Raw genomic sequence first — 14,266 nt, 5'->3', positions numbered from 1 at the left:
GAACGCATCCTTCGGTTCTTCCAGAGCAAGCTTTGGGTCAACAATCTGATTCAGAAACGACTTCACCCAGGGAACATGTTACTAATTCAAGAGATTCTGTGTTACTCATGGAGGCAAACTTAGCCTCATCTAGCTGTGTGTCTCATGCCCCCCTGGAAATTGAGAACCTGCCCATGAATGAAGCTTGACTGATCAACCCTTCTCCTGACTTGGTCTCTCCCTTTTTGAGAATCCTTTCTTGGAATATTGCAGGATGGAGGAGCAAGAAAAATGACACCGATTTTTTAAGTTATCTTAGAACTTTTGATGTAATTATGTTGCAAGAGACATGGGTCCAGGGCCAATTGCATCTTAATGGATATAAAGCTTTTTTGCTCCCTGCTATCAAACCTAATTCTAGTGGACGTCCATCAGCAGGTTTAGCCATACTGGTGGCAGAGCATCTTAAATCTTGCTCCCTAGTCACAACTTCAGGGTTGTGACTTCAGCTCCCTGCGAATTACCGGCCTATCAGCTTGCTCTCTGTAATAGGCAAAATTTATGCGAAATACCTAAATAATAAGCTTTTTACCTGGACCAACTCTAAGGATATCCTAGGTCCTGAGCAATCAGGATTTTGTCGGGGCAAATCAACAATGGATAACTGTTTAATTTTATCTCACCTAGTCCATAAACAGATTAAGAAAGCCAAGACAAGTCTCTACGTGGCTTTCCTTGATCTAAGAGCTGCGTTTGATTCCATTGATAGAGATCTTCTTTGGTCTAAATTAGCCAGCATGGGGATTGATAAAAGACTATTGATGTTAATTAAGATCTTATATTCTAACACATCATGTAAAGTTAGATATACCAGGGGTGGTAGCCTCACGCACCCCATTGCTATAAACAAAGGGGTTAAGCAGGGATGCATTTTGGCTCCCATGCTATTTAACCTGTTCCTGAATGATTTAGCCCCAGCCTTGAAGACAGTGGATAGTCACTGTCCGATACTTGGGTCCCATCCAGTGCCGCTATTACTGTATGCGGATGATGCGGCTCTTATTTCTCGAACAAGAATTGGCTTAAAACGTCTACTTAATCAATCTATAGAGTATTTTACATCCAACAAGCTACAGATTAACTACTCTAAATCTAAAATCATGGTGTTTGCCAACAATTGGAAACCATTTAAATGGTCACTTATGGGCAACAAAATGGAACAGGTAAAGACATTCAGATATTTAGGCATTAATTTCCACTATAAGCATTCGTGGGTTCCCCATCGTAATGCTGTCCTAAATGCATCAAAAATCTCATCCCTTGCAATTTCCCGGTTTTTTTTTTAGCCATGGTAACAGATATGTCCTGGCTGCTTTAGAGGTATTCAAGGCTAAGGTACTTTTGCAAGTTCTTTATGGCTGTCCAATCTGGCATAAGGCCTTGAATCGTTCAACTGAGAGCATACAGGCCTCCTTCCTGCGGAGGATCTTGGGTTTTCCCAGATGTGTTCCATACTCTGCTATGTGTCTCAAAGTGGGTTTTATTAGACTCAAAACATTGGCTTGGTTGAGATCAGTAAAATTTTGGCTTGCAATCCTCTTCAGTGCTGCCCAATATGGGCTAATGTACCAGCTTCTGGCTGATCCAGTACTGCCTGAGGAGATTGCGGATTTACTCACCAAGCTTAAATCGATAGGACTAGACACAGCAAGCCTGGGTATGATTGGTTTAAGCGAAGCCTACAGGACTATCAAGGAAAGATTGCTCGATATTGAGCGTCAAGAGCTACTCTGTGCAGCTAACACCATTTGCTCCCCTCTCCATCTGCACATCCCAGTCAGCTTTGGGAAGCCGCCTTCTTTCCTTTATCATCTGCAGTGCCCACAGGCTCGCAGAGCATTCTCCCTTGCGAGATGCAATGCCTTTCCATCAGCTCTGCTAGCGGGCAGGTTTAGTGGCATTCCCTACTCAGAAAGAAGATGTACCTGTGACAGGAATTGTGTGGAGACATTACATCATATATTTTTTTACTGCCCACTCCATGATACCCTTCGTAAGATCTATCTGGCTCCACTGCTGAACAAAATGCAGGGCTGGGAGGATTCATTTCAATTACAAACTCTTCTTTCCGTAGAGGAAACTGACTCTCTTGACAAGGCTGCCAACTTTGTTTCTGGGATTCTGGCAGGACGGAATTCTGGGTCTTCCGCTATATTATGGTGAATGGGGGGAGGGGGTATTGGATGATTACAAGTGCTTTATTTTATTGTGTGTGTGTGTTCTGAATGTTTAATGTTTGGTTGTTGCTTTGTATTTCCATTATCTATGCCAATAAAGGTCTTACGTATGTATGTATGTGCTTGTGTGGCTTGGACCTTCAATGAATTACAGTGCAATTCTATGCATGTTTACTCAGAAATAAGCCTCATTGTATTAAGTAGAGCTTACCTCAAGGAAACAGCCCAATCCTGAGCCCGGTCAGTGATATTCGCTCCTGCGCTGCCCAGGCAACTGCATAGGACTGCAACCTTAATGTAAGATGAGCTACATACTACCTCTCAGGTAGCCCTTGATAAAGATTATGCCTAGACATTAACATATGTCGCTACACAAATTTCTCAGTTTGTTTCCTGCTGAGGCTGATGCTTCTTCTCAGCTAAGGTTATCTGAAAAATGTTTCCAAGGCAGCACCTGAACACTCCAGCTGATGAAATCATCTGCTGTAGGAGAAGTCCTGGCACTCCTCTCCCCCTCAACACCTGCTTATTTTCCACAAATCTCAGATGCACTGGCATTCCTGTAAGGGGAGGGGACACAAAACACTAAGTTTTCTCAGGCAGAGGGACATCTGTGTAAAGGCCCCCTCCCTGGAAAGCAAAAGTTTTTACAGTTGCAGCTGGCTTTGAAGGCAAGGGAGGGGGCAAGCGAGGGGGTGCTTTACACAGGGATCCCTCTGGCTGAAAAAAATTAGTGTTCTCTTCCTTCCCCCCCCCCCCCACGCCAGTGCTCATATGCTAAAACATATGTAGTACATCAAAGACAAACCCCATGTGTTAGTTTGGATTTTCCCCATTAGCGAACTGGATTTTGGCATCTTTTGGGAACACAGCAATTGTTGTTAGCAATGAATGTAATCTTAATAAAATATTTATGTGTTTTAAGGGTGAATTTAATCACTGTTGACGGTTGTCAGAATGGAGTAAAGTCCCATTTATCTGAATCCAAAATATTTGGGAAAGTGAGCTATTGATTTTGAAGGCAAATACATGATTGTGCAATGAATTACAATGAATGGGGAATACAGGGGAGCCTAGCTGAGGGGAAGAGGAGTAGTGATGTCATCAGCAGAAATAGATTTAGATCAGACTTTGGGAAGAATTTTCTAACTGTATGAACAGACTGGCACTGAAACAGTCTGCCTTGTACACTTGTGGGCTCTCCTTCTTTGGAGGTTTTCAGGCAGATGCTGGCTGGCTATCTGGCAGAGACGCAATAACAGCTGCTGGAACCAAACAGATTCCTCCAAAGTTCTTTCCAACTCTTAACAGTCTATGATTTGATATCTGTCTAAAACAGAATTTTTCTACTTACTAGGACCCAGCAGAAAAATATCATCCCTTTAAAAATTTTGACTTCCACAGTCAGAGTTCCATTCTTTAGCTTTGTGCTTCTTTCTATTAATGAATCTCACTCTAATACAGTGGTTCCCAACCTTTAGGAGCTCAGGGACCACTAAGGCAAAATTTTGAGATGATGGAGACCACATGCAACCCCCCCACCCTCGCACACAAAAAATACAATTAAATTTGTAATACATAAGAAGATTATTTAATAATTAATGTGATGGTTGTGCTTGCATTTGCTTCACTAGCTGTGAAAGTCTTGGGTTTACATGGAATACATGGAACACATAATAATTCCCCCCCCAACTCAGAGGTTTTCACACCCACCCAATTCAATCCAGTCTCTTTTCCCCCATACCAGACCACATTATGTACAGCCCTTGCCTCTTTTAAGTGTGGAAAAACACCTCAAAAAGGGAGAGGGTAAGCACAAGGGGATTACAGACAAGTCATGCAAGGTAGTTAAAAGAGCCAACAAAAAGCACACACATCCCTCCACAGTTCCTTTTGTTACACAGCCCTGACCCTGCTCCCCCCTACTTGTGAATCCAGAGTCCTTAGGAAAGTGTTCAACACAATTTAGGCAGGTGGGTCCTGAAGGAGAAGAGAAGTGTGAAGGAAGCACCAGCTCAGAGAGACATCTCAGAATGGCTGCTGCATGTCTCAGGAAGAAAAGTCCTTTTGGTGTGCACTACAAGGTCTTTAGGGAGGGGAAAAGCCTCTCTTCGCTTCCTGTTCTAACTGCTGTCATGCTCTATTTGTGAACTATTTTGGTTGGAGCTAAGAGAGTGTGAGCAAGCCTATAGGTAGGCTGCAGCCACAAAACAACAGCTGCCTACTCTGCCATTAGTCTGTGGAACTCCTTGCCCCAGAATGTGATGATGGTGTCTAGACTAGATGCCTTTAAAAGGGGATTGGAGAAATTTCTGGAGAAGTTCATCACAGCCACAGTGTGACTAACAGCCCCATTCTAGGCGTGTCTACTCAGAAGTAAGTCCCATTATAGTCAATGGGGCTTACTCCAAGGTAAGCATGCATAGTATTGCAATCTGAGGAGATAGGGGAACTGGCCAAGTGTGGGGTGGGGGAGGGCTCCCCATGGACAAAGCTGCTGCTGCTCTCTGAGGAGGAAGAGTCAGGGGTTACACCTGCTGTACTACGGTGGTGCCTGTTCTGCAACTTCTGGGATTGCTTCTCCCCAGGTGGGCAGCTTGCAGTAAGACAGCAGAGGTACTGCCTGTTTCCCTCTCCAAAAGGGGTGCCAAAACCTGGTTGCCTGGATCCCTTGCTCCACCCCTGGGCATTAGAAGAGCACATCCAGGGGGCCCAATCCTGCCAACTGGGGAGAGGGTACCAGGGATGGGGGTTGAGCATACTGTTTCTCCCCTCTCCTTCTGCCACACTGCCTCCAACTCCCTTCCTCTGTGTTTCCTGGCCAGCTGGAGACCAGACTCCCAGGGAAATCACATCCAGAGAAACCCACTCCCAGAGAACCCCCACCCCCAGCCAGCCAGCCAGCCAGCCAGCGATGCCTTTGGGAGCCTGTTCCTTCTCCTCCTCCTCCTCATTACTCCCATTTCTTCCCTCCTCAGGCCCCCCCACCTCCTCTGGCAGCAGCGGCAGCAGCCCCCCCCCCCCGCCCGCCCGCCCGCCCGCCCAAGAGTCTTCCCAGGCTGGCTGCAGTCCTGATTTGACTCCTGAAAAACCAGGCTGCGAGGGCTCAGGTAAAGGGTCACAGGGTCAAGGAATGGAGGCAGCGTCGGCAGGGCACCTCTCCTCTGCATGCAGCTGAGCCAGGAGGCTGCACAAACGCGCACACCTTACAAGGTGCCTGCACCCCACTTTTTTGCTTGTCTGGGCACTCACAGACAAGGAGGGAAGGGAGGTGGAGGGGGGAGGCAGGAGACGGAGAAAGGCTATGCTCTGATTGGCTCTGAGCTGCTCTGATTGGCTGCTGGTGCTGCAGAGGCTTTTTTTCTTCCTGGAAGGGCATTTTTTATTCTTTTTTCACCAGAGAGGTCGTGGACCACCTGGGAGGGTGCTGCGGACCACCAGTGGTCCACGGACCACGGATTGGGAACCCTAGCTCTAATAAGTCAAAGAATATCAAATCACCCAGGAGCATTTTTAAAGCCTTGAGAGATCCAAAATAAGAAGCTAGTGACACAATTACAACACACTTGTTGGCTGTACTGCTAAGAGCACAATCCAAAGTACCAGTTGAGCCAGAGCAGGCCACCTGCATTGGCTCCCGAGAGTCACAAATGTGCCACAAGTCACATTTGTGCCAACTCAGGAGTTGGTTGGGCCAGCATGGAAGCCTGCACTGGCTCATGAAGGCCAAATCCAGTCCCCACACCGGAGTACATTTGCGCCAACGGTGTAAGTTTGTACCAAGCCAACACAGGGGGGTGGGGAAGGTGATGGGAGGTCAGAAAGGAAATGACAAGGGCCATTCTGGGTGAGGAGAGGGCAGAACTGGAGGCTATCAAGCATGAGAGGAGGGTAGGATTGGCAGCATATGACAAATCCTAAACCACACTTCCAGCCTGGGCAGTCTTACACAGACTTCTCAGATCTGAGCCCACAAAATCACTGGCACAGATCCAAGGAGCTCCATAGGAGTGGCTGACGTCAACATAGGGTAAGGTGAAAAATATCCCCTTACCCCAAGTTTATCTCCAGCCACCTCCTAATGTGTGCTGGATACAGCACAGGCTACTGTTGCCTGCCTGTTCCAGAAGTAGATTAGGATTGGGCTGCCCACCACACATGGGGCAAAATGAACCTTAAGAAGAGGGCACCTATTGTTCTGCTCTGTCTGCAGAACAATTGCTCATTTGGATTATGCCATCCACACTGATCTAGCTAGTGCACCCTCTTGGTTGTTTGGACTGGCAGGGATGAGCACAAGACTAAGATCAGCACTGAGATGTAATCCTGTATGCCTTGCAGGTGCTGGATGCATGAAATCAGTGTGCCTAATTGAAATGGGAAGAAACATGCAACTTCTACATGAAAGTACCTTTTTTGTCCACGTTTGGACACATGCTTTGAAGTTCCTCTTTTGGTTTTGCCACAGGCTCCAAAGTTCTGCTTATTTAAAGAGATCCTTAGTGCCAATGATCATAAATGTCCTATGTGTTAACTCTTACAATGTGTATGATGAGTTATGCAGAATGAGAGGCCAGATCCTTGCCCCAGGGGGCTTACAAACTAGACAAACAAAAAGGAGGAAGGCGAGGGCAATGGAGACAAAAAGTGAGCAGAGGAAGAATATGCAACCATTTCCATTATGCATACCTAAGCTCTAGGTATGCATAAAAGTTTTAAGGCATTGTACCAAATGCCTTCTAGGAGAGGTGGGTTTTAAGAAAGGATCTGAAGGAATTATAGGAGGAAACACTGCATAGGAGTTCCAGGAGGCAGGTTCAGGCATAAAGGGGCAGCAAGGAAGAACAGGTGGAGGCACCTGAGTGATGTGAAGACCTTAGTACACAGGCAACACAATCCTAGCACTATCCTGAGCCAGCACAAGTGTTGCAAACATGCCGTAAAGCATGTTCACACCTACCTGGGAGCAGGTTAGGCCAGCACAAGGACACGCACTGGCCTAGCAATACCAGACCTGCACCAGGACAGGAGGAGTACGTGCTGGCCTGGGTTGGGAGTTGGCTGGGCCAGCACAGAGGCCTGTGCTGGCTCAGGAAGGCCAAATTCAGCCCCTACACCACCCAAACTGGCTAAGATTGCACTAATTGGGACAGGCCAGCACAGGTGGTGGAAGAGGGTGGTGCAAGGGAGGAAAGGAGGCAGAGAGGGGGCATTTTAGGGCAGGGGGACAGCAACCCAGTGGGCTGATTGGGCCCAGGATGGGGTAGGACTGGCTGCTGCAGCAGCATAGACTGGATCCTAAATCCCATCCCCAAGCAGTGTTACATGGGCCACTCAGATCTGCACCTGCAAAATCATGGGCGCAAATCCAAATAGCCCCATTGGGCTGCCTTAGGCGTTTCTTTAATAAAAGCCCCTTACTCCGAGTTGCACCCCAGACCGCATCAAACCTGCGTTGGACAGCACAAGCTAGTTGGCCTGCATGTTCCAGCACAGGTTAGGATTGCACACTGAGGGTGGCCAGCAGAGCCGTCCCTAGAAGGGTGCAAGCAGGGTGCAGGCCTGGTGCAACTCAACCAGTGTGGGGGGGCACCCCATTATGGCTGTTTTTTGGTCATGAAAGTTCAGGGCCCAGGTGGCCACTCCAGTTGCCCTACCCAAAGGATGGCTCTGGTGGTCAGGCTGGAAGACTTTTAAAGCAGCTGCCAAGGGCTCAGATTTTCACTGGAGAAGCAGTCCTGGGAGAGAGTGTATTTAACTTCATGTCATTCTCCTGATCTAAAACACACACAGTCCCAAAGCACCTATCAGTCCTGATGGGCAAAACCACACAGGCCTGCCTGTGTCTTCCCTGGTTTGGCTCTTCTTAATTTTAACCTAGCCATGTTTTCAGCACATAAACAGGCACATCTTGTCAACATCCTTGCATCCCAAAACTTGCAGCTATTTCAAATGGTCAGTGCCTTCTCACCCTCTTCTCAAAGTTGCTGTGCAGTTTTTTTTAAAAGATGTTTGCATAAAAGGCATCAGAAAAGAATGAAGTCTGAAAATGAAGCCTGATTCCCTGTGCTTCCCTTAAGTGTGCTTATGCAGCCTGACCAGTGGTGTAGCTAGAGGAGGTGCAAAGCACTAAGTATCGCAGTGAACCTAACCGCAGTGTGAAAGGGGCCCCTTCCTTTGGAGTCATTCTGGACAAATGTCTCCATTTTGATCCCCCCTGCCTAGAATGACTCTGAAGGGGGGGGTCGCTTACACGCCATGGTGAGGCTCCCTGCAAACCTATGCTTTGCACCCTCTCCAGCTGCACCACTGAGCCCGACTTACTTGAATGTACCACCATGTTAGACACCCTGGCTGCTTGGATGGCATGTCCACATGGTGCCTTCCTGTGCCACCTTTCTTTGGTGTCTCTGGATCCAAGGCAATACTATTCCCTCAAGGTCACTGCTGGCCACAACACAGAAAGCCAGCAGCACAGGTCCTGAAGTGTTCTGCCAGCCAGACGGACCAGCTGGAGAGAGAAAGTGAGTCAGTGCAAGGATAGTCAGTGCTATCACTACCATTACACTTGTGCAGCAATTCAAACCCCTGAGAAATCAAGCATAGCTTTTATCAAAACAATTCCAGTGCAAGCTGGGGCCTGCCACTCCCTTTGGTTGCTGCTTGGCCCAATCCAACACTGCAGAGAAAGCCGGAGCAAACTGCTTCAACCCTGGCCTGAACCTTTTCAGAATCGAGTGCACGGTCCCTCCCGATTCTAGGCACGTTTACTCAGGAGTAAGCCCCGCGCGGATGCGAATGGGAGCCCAGAACTGCCCGTTCTCCTGCTGAATCCAAACATGATGATTCCCCACCTCTCCCACTGCGCAATTCTACGCGCACTTACTCCCAAGCAAGTCCCATTCAGTTCAATGGGGCTGACTCCCAGGTGGGAGGAAACAGGATCGCAGCCTAAATGGGGTACTGCAAGGAATGAGCACATTGGAAACTGTGAACCCCCAGAGCCCTACGTGAGAGAGAGAGAGAGAGAGAGAGAGAGAGAGAGAACTCTGATCAGGCGCGTCAAGATGAAACAAAGTACAATTTGTAAATAATTGGCACAATTCTTAGCAGAGGCGGCGACAGGAACTGCAAGGGAGGACGGAAGGAAACCAGGCATCCCCCTTTGAAAGCTGACGACCCACAACACACTCAGAAACTTTCTTACGCTGAGTTTCCAGCTGGATCGCTCTCCTTCCTGCTCAAGGAAGATCAGCTGCAAGTAGTAATCGGGCTGCAGGCGCCGTGCCCACTGCACTGGCAAATTCTCTGCTACATGCCCTGCCGGCGAAGATCGACACAATCCGCCCGCTCTCGAAGCCAGGAGAAGGGCAGCAGGGCACCTTCGAGGAGGAGGTGGTTAACAGGAGTCTCGCTCCGCCTTCGCAGATGATCACCCTGCTTCCAAGGAATCCAGCCCTCAGGATCACTTCCGCCTTTGACATCCACAGGAACAAACATTTTAGAGCCAATCCTATTCGTGTCTACTCAGAAGTAAGCCCCATTATAGTCAGTGGGGCTTACTCCCAGGCAAGAGTAGATAGGATTGTGGCCTCACCCCGCTGAGTGAAGGATTCCCTACCCTAAATGAGGCAGAACGTTTTAAGAGCATGCAGAGGGGTGTTTTTTTAAACGAAAGCTAAGAATACTCAGTTTTACAAATGGCGCAAGAACAAATATTTAAACACACACCAGACCTGCGCTTTATTTGAAATGAGCTGTCTTTGACCACATACAGGATAGGGAAGGTTCAGGTTGCTGGGGTTATAAAAACACACACAAAAGCTCCATCTATAATTATGCTCCACTCAAAATGGGCACCCCCCCCCCACAGTGCTCTGTGAGTTATGTTGGGGGGGGGGCGTGAAGCAAGGGAACTTTCCTCTTCCTCACCATTCAAGACTGGCCCGAGACTTCCTAGCACCTGAGGAGATGTGCCACATGCTTACCTGGTAATGTGCCAGGCCCTGTTCTTCCAACTTCCTAAAATGGAAGAAGAGGTGTCCCTACCTCTACCCTATTATGTCAGAATGCCAGATGCAAGGGAGGGCACCAGAATGAGGTCTCTTGTTATCTGGTGTGCTCCCTGGGGCATTTGGTGGACCACTGTGAGATACAGGAAGCTGGACTAGATGGGCCTATGGCCTGATCCAGTGGGGCTGTTCTTATGTTCTTATGTACCACAGATTGCACCCAGGGTGCAATCCAGAGTTCACCTGGAGCTCTGTATTCCAGAAGTTCAGGGGTGATGTAATCACATCACCTCAACATGCTGCAGTCTCCTATTAATTTGAATGTGAAAAGCCTGCCTCCCTTAAGCAATCTTCTGGCCCAGCCGCCAGGTGCTCTCACTGATAAGTGTGGAAAACATGATCCATGGCAAGAGCGCACAGTGATTGGGCACAAAGCAGCCCAAAGATTGCCAAAGGGAGGCTCATGCAATGTGTTGATGTGCCCCTTCAAGCCCTGGTCTAAAGATGCCACTGACAGGAAGTGTGGAGGAGAGGAGAGTGGTGAGTGAGCTAGAGAGAATCCCCTCCTCTACACTGTCTTGTCCACTCTGCCCCCCCTTCCTTTTCTAATCAAGGGAGCAGGAAAAGGAAGACCAATGGGGAAGAATGGGCAGGCAGAGATGAGCACCCTCACCAGTATGGTTCCTAAAGCAACTGCCTCAGTTGGCTTCATGGATGGGCAGATTCTGGTACCACTACCAACAGCTTTCTCTAGGAATGAATAGGGAATATGGCTTCTAGTTGGTACACTAAAAGCCGAATCTTAAACTTACTAGCTGTCCTCAGATTGGACACTCAGCTGGCATTGACTGCCATAAAGCAGTCAGCACCAGTCACGAAAGGCACTCTAACCCTAACCCTAAGTCAACACACGACTTAGCATGCTGCTGGTAGCACCAGTGGGAAGGCCTGTGCCTTCCCACTCATGACAATGGATCTTCCACCGCTGACCAACTAACATGTCAGTGGGAGAGGTGGCATGAGGGTAGAGGGGGCGGGGAGGGGGCAAAACAGGGTGTGGGAGAGTGAAATCTTCTGGGTGACCTTGGGCCAGTCACTATCTCTGAACCTTACCTACCTCACAGGGTTGTTGTGTGGACAAAAGGAGGGGAAGAGCTATGTAACCACTCTGAGCTCCCTGGAGGAAGGGAGGTATAAAAATGTGAACTTAAGTAAATAAATAATGAATACAACTGGGCTGAAAATCTAATGGATTCCTTCATTATAATAACGAAAGAATTATTTATGATGAAATTATTATTTATCATAAAATTATTTATGATGATTATAATGATGAAAGAATTGTCCCCATTATTTTGAAGAGAACTTTTTTTGAAAAATTGAATAAAATCACCACAAAATTAGTCTGGCAAGGCAAAAAAACCGAGAATAAGACTGAAATTACTTCAAGATGATAAAAAAAGAGCAGGATTTGGATTACCAGACTGGGAGTTATATTACCAAGCAGCAGACTTAAACTGGATAAAAGACTGGGGACTCATGCCGAATTCCAAAATTTTAATATTAGGAGCACATGATCTACAAATAGGCTGGCGCGCATTCCTGTTTTATGATAAAATTAAAAAGTATGGATAATTTGAACACATTTTAAGAAGATCTTTAATTTGGATATGGGAACAGATAAAATACAAAATATACTCTAAATTACCCAGATGGATAAAACCGCTTGGAATTGCAACTAATCCGAATTGGATTTAAAAAAAAACCAAAATAGAAAATACAGCGACTTCTTGAATATTAAAGGAGAGCTCTTAAGTAAAACTGAGTTAGAAGAGAAAGGAATAAATTTGGATTGGTTGAACAAAATGCAAATAAGAACAAGAATACGAGAAGACCAAAAAATAGGTTTTTATGAAGAAGATATGTTTCGATAAAATATTTTTGATTGATAAAGGAAAATATATTTTAAAAATGTACAACTTTCTCCTTGAGATCAGAATGGAGGATGAGAAAGTTAAAGACACAATGGTGCACTGGGCAAAAAAATTTGGATATAATATACCGATTTACAACTGGAAACAAATTTGGAATATAAATATTAAGATAACTAAAGTTGTATCTTTTAAAGAGAATTGATATTAAATGTTTTATAGATGGTATTTAACTCCAGGGAAAATAGTAAAAATGAACCCTGGGTCATTAAACAATTGTTGGAAATGTAAAGAGATTGGTTGGCATCCTTCAGTCTCGGAAGACTATGGTATCGCGCTCTGAATGGTGGTTCTGGAACAGTGTTCTCTCCAGTGCGCAAAGCCCGGGTAAAGTAGATATGGAGGATAGACTGTTACCCATGCAGCAATTCCCCCCTCTCCACGTCGCTGAAATGGTCCAATGGAAAGGCAGAAGCCAATACGGTTGGTTCCAGCGGCGTCGCAGGAGTTGCCAGAGCATGACTGTATACAGCTGCGAACGGCCTCAGGGACTCCAGCTCTGGATTTTGCTTCGAGGTTGACTCCTGAAGCCTTTTCCATAACTGGATGTAGCCACAAGGCAGTGAAGGTTTGGGATCAGGGTTTTCCTTCTCTCAGATGAGCTGCCTTCCCAGGCTGTCGAGTCCCATCTACCCGGTGGCTGTTTAGTCGCCTCTTACGACAGTACAGCCAAACTGAGGGCCTATTCTTATCCCCAGCCCTCAGGGGGTAAAGAGATTGAGGGAACTTTTTATCATATGTGGTGGATATGCGAAAAAGCAAAGAAATATTGGAAAATGATACATAAATTGCTACAAGAGATATTGAATTGTGTATTACCATTCAAACTGGAAATATTCCTCCTAAATGTGACATCAGAAATTAAAGACCAATATAAGAAACACCTTATTGTACATATCAGTACAGTGGCAAGAATATTGTATGCGCAAAAGTGGAAATCTACAGATGTTCCAACTAGAGAAAATTTAATAGATAAAATTTATGAAATAGCAATGATGGAGGTTTTAACAGAAAGAATGAAAGAGAAGGATTTAGGTAGAGTAAGAAGATATTGGAAGCCTTTTTATGACTGGATAGATAACTTTAGTTAAACAATATGACTGTTTAGATAAATCTTTGTATTGGCAACCTTCAGTCTCGAAAGACTATGGTATCGCGCTCTGAAAGGCGGTTCTGGCACAGCGTCTAGTGTGGCTGAAAAGGCCAATCCGGGAGTGACAATCCCTTCCACACCGGGAGCAAGTGCAGTCTGTCCCTGGTCTGTCTCCTTGGCTATGGGCCTTCCTTCTTTGCCTCTTAGCCTCAGACTGTTGGCAAAGTGTCTCTTCAAACTGGGAAAGGCCATGCTGCACAGCCTGCCTCCAAGCGGGCCGCTCAGAGGCCAGGGTTTCCCACTTGTTGAGGTCCATCCCTAAGGCCTTCAGATCCCTCTTGCAGATGTCCTTGTATCGCAGCTGTGGTCTGCCTGTAGGGCGCTTTCCTTGCACGAGTTCTCCATAGAGGAGATCCTTTGGGATCCGGCCATCATCCATTCTCACGACATGACCAAGCCAACGCAGGCGTCTCTGTTTCAGCAGTGAATACATGCTAGGGATTCCAGCACGTTCCAGGACTGTGTTGTTTGGAACTTTGTCCTGCCAGGTGATGCCAAGGATGCGTCGGAGGCAGCGCATGTGGAAAGCGCTCAGTTTCCTCTCCTGTTGTGAGCGAAGAGTCCATGACTCGCTGCAGTACAGAAGTGTACTCAGGACGCAAGCTCTGTAGACCTGGATCTTGGTATGTTCCGTCAGCTTCTTGTTGGACCAGACTCTCTTTGTGAGTCTGGAAAACGTGGTAGCTGCTTTACCGATGCGCTTGTTTAGCTCGGTATCGAGAGAATGAGTGTCGGAGATCGTTGAGCCAAGGTACACAAAGTCATGGACAACCTCCAGTTCATGCTCAGAGATTGTAATGCAGGGAGGTGAGTCCACATCCTGAACCATGACCTGTGTTTTCTTCAGGCTGATTGTCAGTCCAAAATCTTGGCAGGCCTTGCTAAAACGATCCA

The 14,266-nt window shown here is 46.8% G+C and overlaps 1 protein-coding gene across 2 annotated transcripts in view; it reads right to left on the bottom strand.

The window, feature by feature from the left end:
* TLR3 (toll like receptor 3) overlaps positions 1 to 14,266 on the bottom strand; it is a 40,905-nt gene that overhangs the window by 10,484 nt on the left and 16,155 nt on the right. The window contains exon 1 of one of the 2 annotated variants that reach the window (XM_066631912.1): positions 9,424 to 9,621. The exons of the other annotated variant lie outside the window; for it this stretch is intronic. The gene's annotated coding sequence lies outside the window, so the exon portion shown is untranslated. Of the gene's footprint in view, positions 1 to 9,423; positions 9,622 to 14,266 lie in introns of those variants that run through there. 2 annotated transcript variants of the gene reach the window in all.

The sequence above is a fragment of the Tiliqua scincoides genome, chromosome 6 (genome assembly GCF_035046505.1).
Source record: "Tiliqua scincoides isolate rTilSci1 chromosome 6, rTilSci1.hap2, whole genome shotgun sequence".
Taxonomy (NCBI): domain Eukaryota; kingdom Metazoa; phylum Chordata; class Lepidosauria; order Squamata; family Scincidae; genus Tiliqua; species Tiliqua scincoides.
Note: the sequence above shows the minus strand (reverse complement) of the source record. Positions and strands in the feature narration are given on the sequence as shown.